Genomic DNA, 7,567 nt, shown 5'->3' on the forward strand with positions numbered 1-7,567 from the left:
TAGGTTACTCAGAGTAAACTCGCGGTTGAAAGTCGAGGGGTTGACCTGGGAAAGAGTCCTTGTACATGTGAAAATCCTGACCTCAGACACACTGGTGTCATGAAAGAGGATGTATTCCTAACGACCCCGGTCCAAGCAGGCTGAAGAAATGCTAGGGAATGCTACTGTGAACAGGGGAGTGTTGTTTAATTTAATAATTTTTCTGGCTTGGTCGGAGAACGGTAACTCATGACATTATTTGTTGAATAGAGATTTTGCCTAGTAATGAACAGGATGGACTGCAGACCTAAATTGCCAGGGTGCAAATCTTGACTACGCCTTTTACTAGCTGTGTGATCCTGGCCAATTTATTTAACCCCTCTGTCGCTTTCATCGTTTCGTATGGAAAACGGGGGTATTATTAGGGACGTGGTAAGGACTTAAACAAATGATACACATTAAAAAAATGGAAAGAGGGCGCGGCACTTAGGAAGTACTTAGCGATCAGGGGTGAGTATTATCAATATTTTAATCGTGCTTTTTAAGGAATTAAAATACAACGCAATTTCCATTTGACATTATTTCACTTTTCTTGGGTAATGACATCAGAAGCACGCAATGCTTTGATTCCATTGCTGTGACTGTATTAGGGAGTCAACGTCCATTTACGTGGATCCTCACCACGTAGTGGAAACTGAGACTACAAGTCTGCACCTCACCCAGTGGTCATCCAAGTTGTACGAAGCGAATTTGTACCTAAAGGTCAACTTACTAACTTCTGAGTCAGCATTTACCGCTAAGTTGAATGGATATATTTGCTGGGCTCAATCAACTTATTCCCTTTTACGAGCAAACCAAATTAAGTTGCTGTGGCTGGTTTTTGAACATAGGGAATTGAGGGATCTCGAGGGTATTTCTTGGAGCTGTGGTGATCTATAGAATTATCCGCATGCACCTGTCACATACCACCGCGTTTCTGGTACTCCGGTGAACTTTATTCTTACACTGGAAAAGAAGCAGTAAGAATTTCTTATTCTAGACCTCTGTCTTTTCTGGATTCCACTTTAAAAAAAAAAAATTTAATGGTTATTTTTGAGGAGAGAAAGAGAACAAGTGGGAGAGGGACAGAGAGAGAGGGAGACACAGAATCTGAAGCAGGCTCCCGGCTCTGAGCTGTCAGCACAGAGCCCAACGCGGGGCTCAAACCCATGAACCGTGAGATCATGACCTGAGCCGAAGTCAGTCGTCAACTGACTGAGCCACCCAGGAGCCCCTTCTGGTGCCTTTCAGGTCTGTTTGCCATGGCAATACCCCATCACGTGTCACCCTACAGGGCTATTCTCTCAAATAGGTACACCGACTAAAATGCCACTTCCTAATGATACCTAAAGGAGGCCCCCTAAATGCCAGTATTCAAACGCCCCAGAATCACACTCTGAAGTCCTACAATAGGAGGGGAGAGTTTTCTTCTCTTCAAAGAGTGTCATTTTCTGACGTTTCCTGTTCTGGAGCAGCCATTTTGGATGGTGTCTGACTTTTTGTGGCTTAGAGCTCCCTGTGCTCCGTCTATCATTGTTACAAGTATCAGCTATCATTTTGCTGGTCAGCTCAGAAATGCCGTTTACTAGATAATTTCGGTCAATGAAATGGCAGATAGACCGTAGACTTCATATATCTTTTAAATCAGTCAATTTAAAAGGCCAGACCAGAAACACCACCAAAGAAACAGATCTACAAAAGTAAAAAGGGGCAACGTGTGATTCTTAAGGTAACTGGGGTCTGTTAATCATTCCATTTACATCTATTTCAGCAAAGAAACATCATAAGCACTGTACCTTTTTAAAAAAGTACCTTGCTCTAGAAAATTTGTTCCAAAAAGGATGTAGTTAAAATGGGGTTTTGACAATATTTATGCCATAAAGTGTTTCATTTTTGACTAAAACGTATCACACTTGAGAAATGAGTGAACAACTGGTTGGAAGTCACAAAAATATTAACTATAATGAGCTCATTTAAATAGAAACAGACGTGCTATCCCGCTGGTTGTCAAAAGTTTTCAAAGACGGTTTCTCTCGAGTAAGCAGGGTCCTGCAGACTGGGTCCATCTGTCTTCACGAAAGAACATTTTACGTACTGTGGAAGGAAGTGCTCCTGTGAAAACACCATTTGGAATTATTGATCTCTTGATCACTTGTAGATCTCAGTGGGAAATCAGAACAGCGATGGGCTCAGAGGGGGAAACACCAGTGCCAAGAACATTAAAACAACAACAACAACAACAACTTTTGGATTCATAGGTGGCTGGAATAAAAATAAAATCATATGTATTAAAGAGGGAACATGTTCATTTCTCTCTTCGAATCACACAAGGGATTTTTTTAAAAAGTTTTCCCAAAGCACTCCTTGGTCTTCCCTTGAACAGAGCGAAAGAAACGGAAAAGAAAAGTGTGCTGTGTACGTCTGTCCGTGTGTTCCTGGTTCGCAAATTCCTGGCCTCGGCTGCTGAGGTTGCACAGTCTGAGGCTAAGCAGTCTTGGGGGGCGGGGCTCTAAGACACACATTTTACCTTCTTAATTGTTCGCCACCGGTGAGTTAGAGGATTAGCGAGAAGCGTCATGACTCATCAGGGCAACCGTAAGACGTCCGGCAAAATGGTGTATGTTACGTTGCTACTATTTCCTGAAGCCTAGAGCCCAGAATTCCAGTGAAGGAAAGGAGCTTAGATATCAAATTCACCACTTCTTCACTTTACACAGAAGGAACTAGAACCCAGAGAAGCGAAATGAGATCTTGGACCTCACGCTCACTTTTTCCTTAGGAGAAATGTCTCAGTTTAGTGAGGCAGAAGTCTGACTCTGCAAAATGAATGAAAAGGGAAGAGGTTGGTTTCAAGATGGTTGAAAAGCCACCGTGGTGTATTATCCTTCCACACCTTCTTTGTGATGATATATTTGGGTCTCTCCTATATGGAGGCACTCATAAATTTTGTTGAATGATTAAGTAGACGAGAGAATGGGTTTGGAGTCTATATAACAAAGACCAGCTTCGCAAATGGTGGGGACACAGGCATGGAAATGTACAAAATAATGTTAAATTTCAGGGGGAGAAGACAAAATAATTTGCGTCCAACAATCACAGCTGTGCACAAATGTATTTTTGAATGTTACCGCAGCCCTGAAAAGGATGTGAAGCGATGTCTGATTTAAGGCTTTCCGAGATGTTACTTAAGCTTATGTTAAAATGAATTTGGCTTCAGGATTAAGTTCTTTCTTGGCTTCACGGTAGCGGCCGTCGCTTTTCTGCACAATTTTCTCTTTTCGTTTTGCTTTAGAGGATGCATATTGAGGGGAGACAAACCAACTGGGACAGACTTCGCTCCACGTTGCTTTTGAGGAATACAGGAGAAATTCCTGCGTAGATGCCCATGTTCACCTCCATTCATCTCCACCTGCAAAGAAACACACGGATCTGGCTTCTTTGTGGATTCTCTTTGAGTCCTCTGACACTCCCAGGAGTGGTTCCTACGTGAGGGCATGTCACTCATCATTCCCCAACCGCCACCCTGGGGTCAGCTCAGAGCTTGGAGGAAGTAGCCTCTGAGTAAGAGCGCCACCCGTGGTAGACATAACCCACAGCTCCATCGACCCAGATCACTTCCTGGGTGCAGCCCAGATCACTTCCTGGGTGCAGCCCAGATCACTTCCTGGGTGCCTGTGTGTGCCTCCTTCTGATCCCAGGTTCTGTTCACCTCACCTGACACTTTCAGAGCCAGTTCTCAATTCAGATGATAATCTGGCACGAAAAATAAAACGACCCTCACCTAAAAGGAGCCACAGCAGCAAAGGTGCGTTAAACAAAGCATAGGCACTTTGAAAAAAAATTGGTAACTGGTCGAGAGGAAAGAAATGTTCGGTTACTATTTTTTTTTTTTTTTTTTGGTTTTTGTTTTTTCCTGCTTGGCATCGGGCTGTCTATGTAATAAGGATGAAATGGGCTTTAGAGGGATGAGGACCCAACAATGCTTGAGAGGCTGGCTGGGGGGACAGCCTCCAAGGCAGAGCCATTCAACTGCCTTCAGTCACTTCCTATTTTTAATATTAAAGGAATATGGAGAGAAACAGGACAGAACATAGCGTTCTGGGAAACCAGTAATCAAATGGCCTAAAGCTAATGTTTACTTTTTGGAATGTTTTATGAAGGCATTACTTGGAGATGTAAAAAAGAGAGAGAGCACCTAATAATAGCCTTTCAGTGGCGGAAACAGAAAAGCAGCACAGACATGATAATTGAATTTGGTTTGGATGGTCAAAATCTGTGTGATCCTACAGCTGTATTTTCTAAACCATCCGCTTGACTTTTAATACATGTTCTACGTTTTGTTTCCTTTGCCCATTGCTGCATTTGAAAATTGCTAATTACCTTACAAGCCTATTCAATTTTCCTTTGCTACTATTTTTTTCCTTCCCTCCTGCAAAGGAAGACGCTCGGCCATCATTTCTTCTCAGCCCTCAGTTCCCTCACCCAGCCGTCCAAGCAGGTCAACAGAGGATCAGAATCAAAGCAGATCCTGAAAACCTATGAGCAAAAGATCAGTAAGTCCAGCTCCATCCCTAGGTACACCCCCAGGAACACAGGTTGGTGACCACCAACACTTTGCCCCACATAATTCAATGTGCACACGACAGGCAAACAAAATGAATGGGAGCATCTGTGTGGCACTTAATTCAAGGTTAGGTACCATCTGAATGATAGAGCCTGGGTTCCAAAGTTGTGATATAATTTTACTTATATGTTTCGAGTCCTTATTATGTCTCGTATAACCACTTATATCCCAAAATCCTTTTTGGAATCGTCCAAGAGAAGAATCTCCATGTGTCCCAATCGATGTTTATTTGACCTTGGGTTACGATAAAGAGCAGTGCCATATTCGTGCTATAATTTAATACTGCTCTCAGCTGTTTCTATTATGAGTTCTGGACATCCGGGAGCTCATAAGATGACTCTGGGATTTGCAAATTCTTCCCATATGTGTGGACTTGCATAGACTTGCGGTGTTAAGAAAATAAAAGCTCTATTACAGCTGGACTCCGAAAAATTATTGACCACGTTTTCTTCTTTACTCGTTGTTTCTTAGTAGCCCAGAATAATAACCTTTAACATTTGAATAAAATGTTCATAAAATATTTCCAAATATATTTTCCTATTTGATCTATACAATGTCAGGTGAGTTAGGGCCCTGTCTCTTCAGAACACTGTGACTCCAGTAGGTGAACTAAGTTACTCAAGGTAAAATTGCTAATAAGGGAGAGAACTGGGTTGAAGAAATAGTCATTCATTTTTTCATTCACTCATTCATTCACCAATACCTACTGAGCACTTATTACAGGAAGGGCGTGATGTTAGGTGCTGAAGATACAACCCAACCCCTGTCCTTCAGGAGCTTGTCATCCAGTGGCGATGATACATATATGCTAAAAACTAAACAATGATTTATTTGCAGCTGTGAGGAATTATATGAAGGAAAAGTACATGAACAATAAAGGTGTAGAGTAGGAAGTCTGTATTCATCAGATAATTGCAAGAAACTGAATCTGTTCTAGCTAACTTAAAAAGAAAGGGATTTGTTAGAGGGTAATGGGTTTACAGGAACTTCCAGAAGGACTAGTAAACCAGCTAGGATGGGACTGCCAGGAAATACTATAGCAGTAGATGGGTTTACTCTGCAGAGCACAGGCCATATCCAGATCTCACTGCAAGAAAAGTTTAGGAAATGTATGTTTGTTTGTTTAGTTTTCTAATATCTGTATATGGGAAAGACCCCTTGGTGGGGTTTGAGATGGGTTTTAGGCAGCCAATCCAACGTACTACGTCAAGAGCCTAACCTAGTCTGGGGTCTGGCTTCCCTGAGACTTGAGTTCAGCTGACATTGGAAGGTGGTAGAGGAGTTCGAGATGATCAGGTGAAGGCACACGGGTCTGGAGGAAAAAACCTTGCGTGTGCTGGGGACAGCCCATAGGAAGGTCCCACTGCAAGACAGAACGTTAGGCATTTGAATTGTTGACAGAAGGCCAATGTAGCCAGAGTGTATGAAGGGAGGTAAACAGGGGTCATCAAGGACTTTGGGAACACATTAAATAGTTTGGACTGCTTCCTAAAGTCAGTGGGAAACCATCATAGAGTGACCTAGGTCCTGCGAAGCTCATTCCGTTGATCCTTTCCCTCTTCTTCATAGACCTTGTGATCCTATGATATCAATAATCTCTAACCTCATCGCTGGACTCTTTGCACAGAAAGTGTTCTAATCTGAAAGTAGATCTATTTAGAGAGTTTCACACTGAGAGAAAGCCACAGACTGACTCATACATCTAGCAGTTCAGCCTCTCAGGGGGGATACTCCCAGTAAATGAGGATCGTGATTCAGAGCAAAGCACCTGAGACATGATTTCATTTCATGTGGTTTGACATAGGCCATGGTGTGGGGTGGTTATGGGGTGGTGGTTATGGGGTGGTGGAGGCTCTCAGGTTCTGTGACCACTCACCACTCTCTGTATCCCCTCTCACTAGGTACTTCTGATAAATCATCTCCTTATCGGGAGTTGGCTGACATTGGCATTTTTGCATGTAATTGTAGGGGGATTGGACCCTTCTCTAGGCTAGAGGTGAAGGCAGTTTAATACCCACCTGGAAACCCATCAGAGCCTTGACCCACACTCCTTCCACTTACCAATAACCTACCAGAATCCTCACTGTCCCCTTTTAAAATAAATGGAATTGGAGACATCTTAAAAAAACATGACGTATAACCTATTATCTAAATTTCCTAAAACTCTTGTTTTTTTTTTTTTTTTTTTTTTTTTTTCACTTTTCCCTCTGAGTTCTTAGCTATCTCTAAGGAAATTCTCTTCAACAGAATGCACAGGTCATCCTGGGTACATATATTCTGCGATCATTTCAGATGAATAGCGTTCTTCTTTACTACTATGTCCTAATTCCTCTTTAATTTTATGAATCCCTAAAGTTTCCTTACATGGAGAATCTGTACCAATAAAGTGTAGTTCTGAAGGAAGCCAAAGTCTGCAGTCTTTTTTATTTTAAAATTCTGACAATTTCTTTTGGTCATTATTTGGGAAATTTGCCAGAAGTAGAGAACTTGATGATTCTCTCATAGATCAATGAAGGCTTAAACACATTAAGCCCTACTGAACTGTCTTCAAATATGTCAGTTATGTATCCATACAGTGTATGAAGGCAGAGACAATTGTCTGTCCTAGGAACATATTCGATCTTCATTGAATGAACAACAAACACTCTCAGTACTGAATATCAAGCCAGGAAAATAAGACCGTATTTCTCTTTGAATAGGATATCTTTGTGAAGTTTCAAGAATCTTACACCTTCTAAATGGAATTACTCTTGGGGGTCCAAGAAGTGTCGGGAGAAACTGTCACAGATATTTAGAAAAGTAAACTTGGCCTCCAGAAAGTACATTAACAACAACAAAAAAAGCAAAACAAAGGGAAACATCAGCAGAAACAAAGGTATCTGTGTAACTCTTCACCAGAACTCAAACCAGTTCTTCTTTGGGGGG

General features: G+C 41.9%; 1 long non-coding RNA gene across 1 annotated transcript; it reads left to right on the forward strand.

The window, feature by feature from the left end:
• The first annotated feature begins 3,314 nt into the window (after positions 1-3,314).
• On the forward strand, positions 3,315-5,064 carry LOC147580714 (uncharacterized). Its single transcript, XR_015250757.1, has 2 exons — positions 3,315-3,823; positions 4,456-5,064. It is a non-coding gene; the product is annotated as an uncharacterized LOC147580714 (long non-coding RNA).
• Positions 5,065-7,567: the final 2,503 nt, after the last annotated feature.

The sequence above is a fragment of the Puma concolor genome, chromosome B2 (assembly GCF_028749965.1).
Source record: "Puma concolor isolate L17-30 chromosome B2, mPumCon1.1.hap2, whole genome shotgun sequence".
NCBI classification, from domain to species: Eukaryota; Metazoa; Chordata; class Mammalia; order Carnivora; family Felidae; genus Puma; species Puma concolor.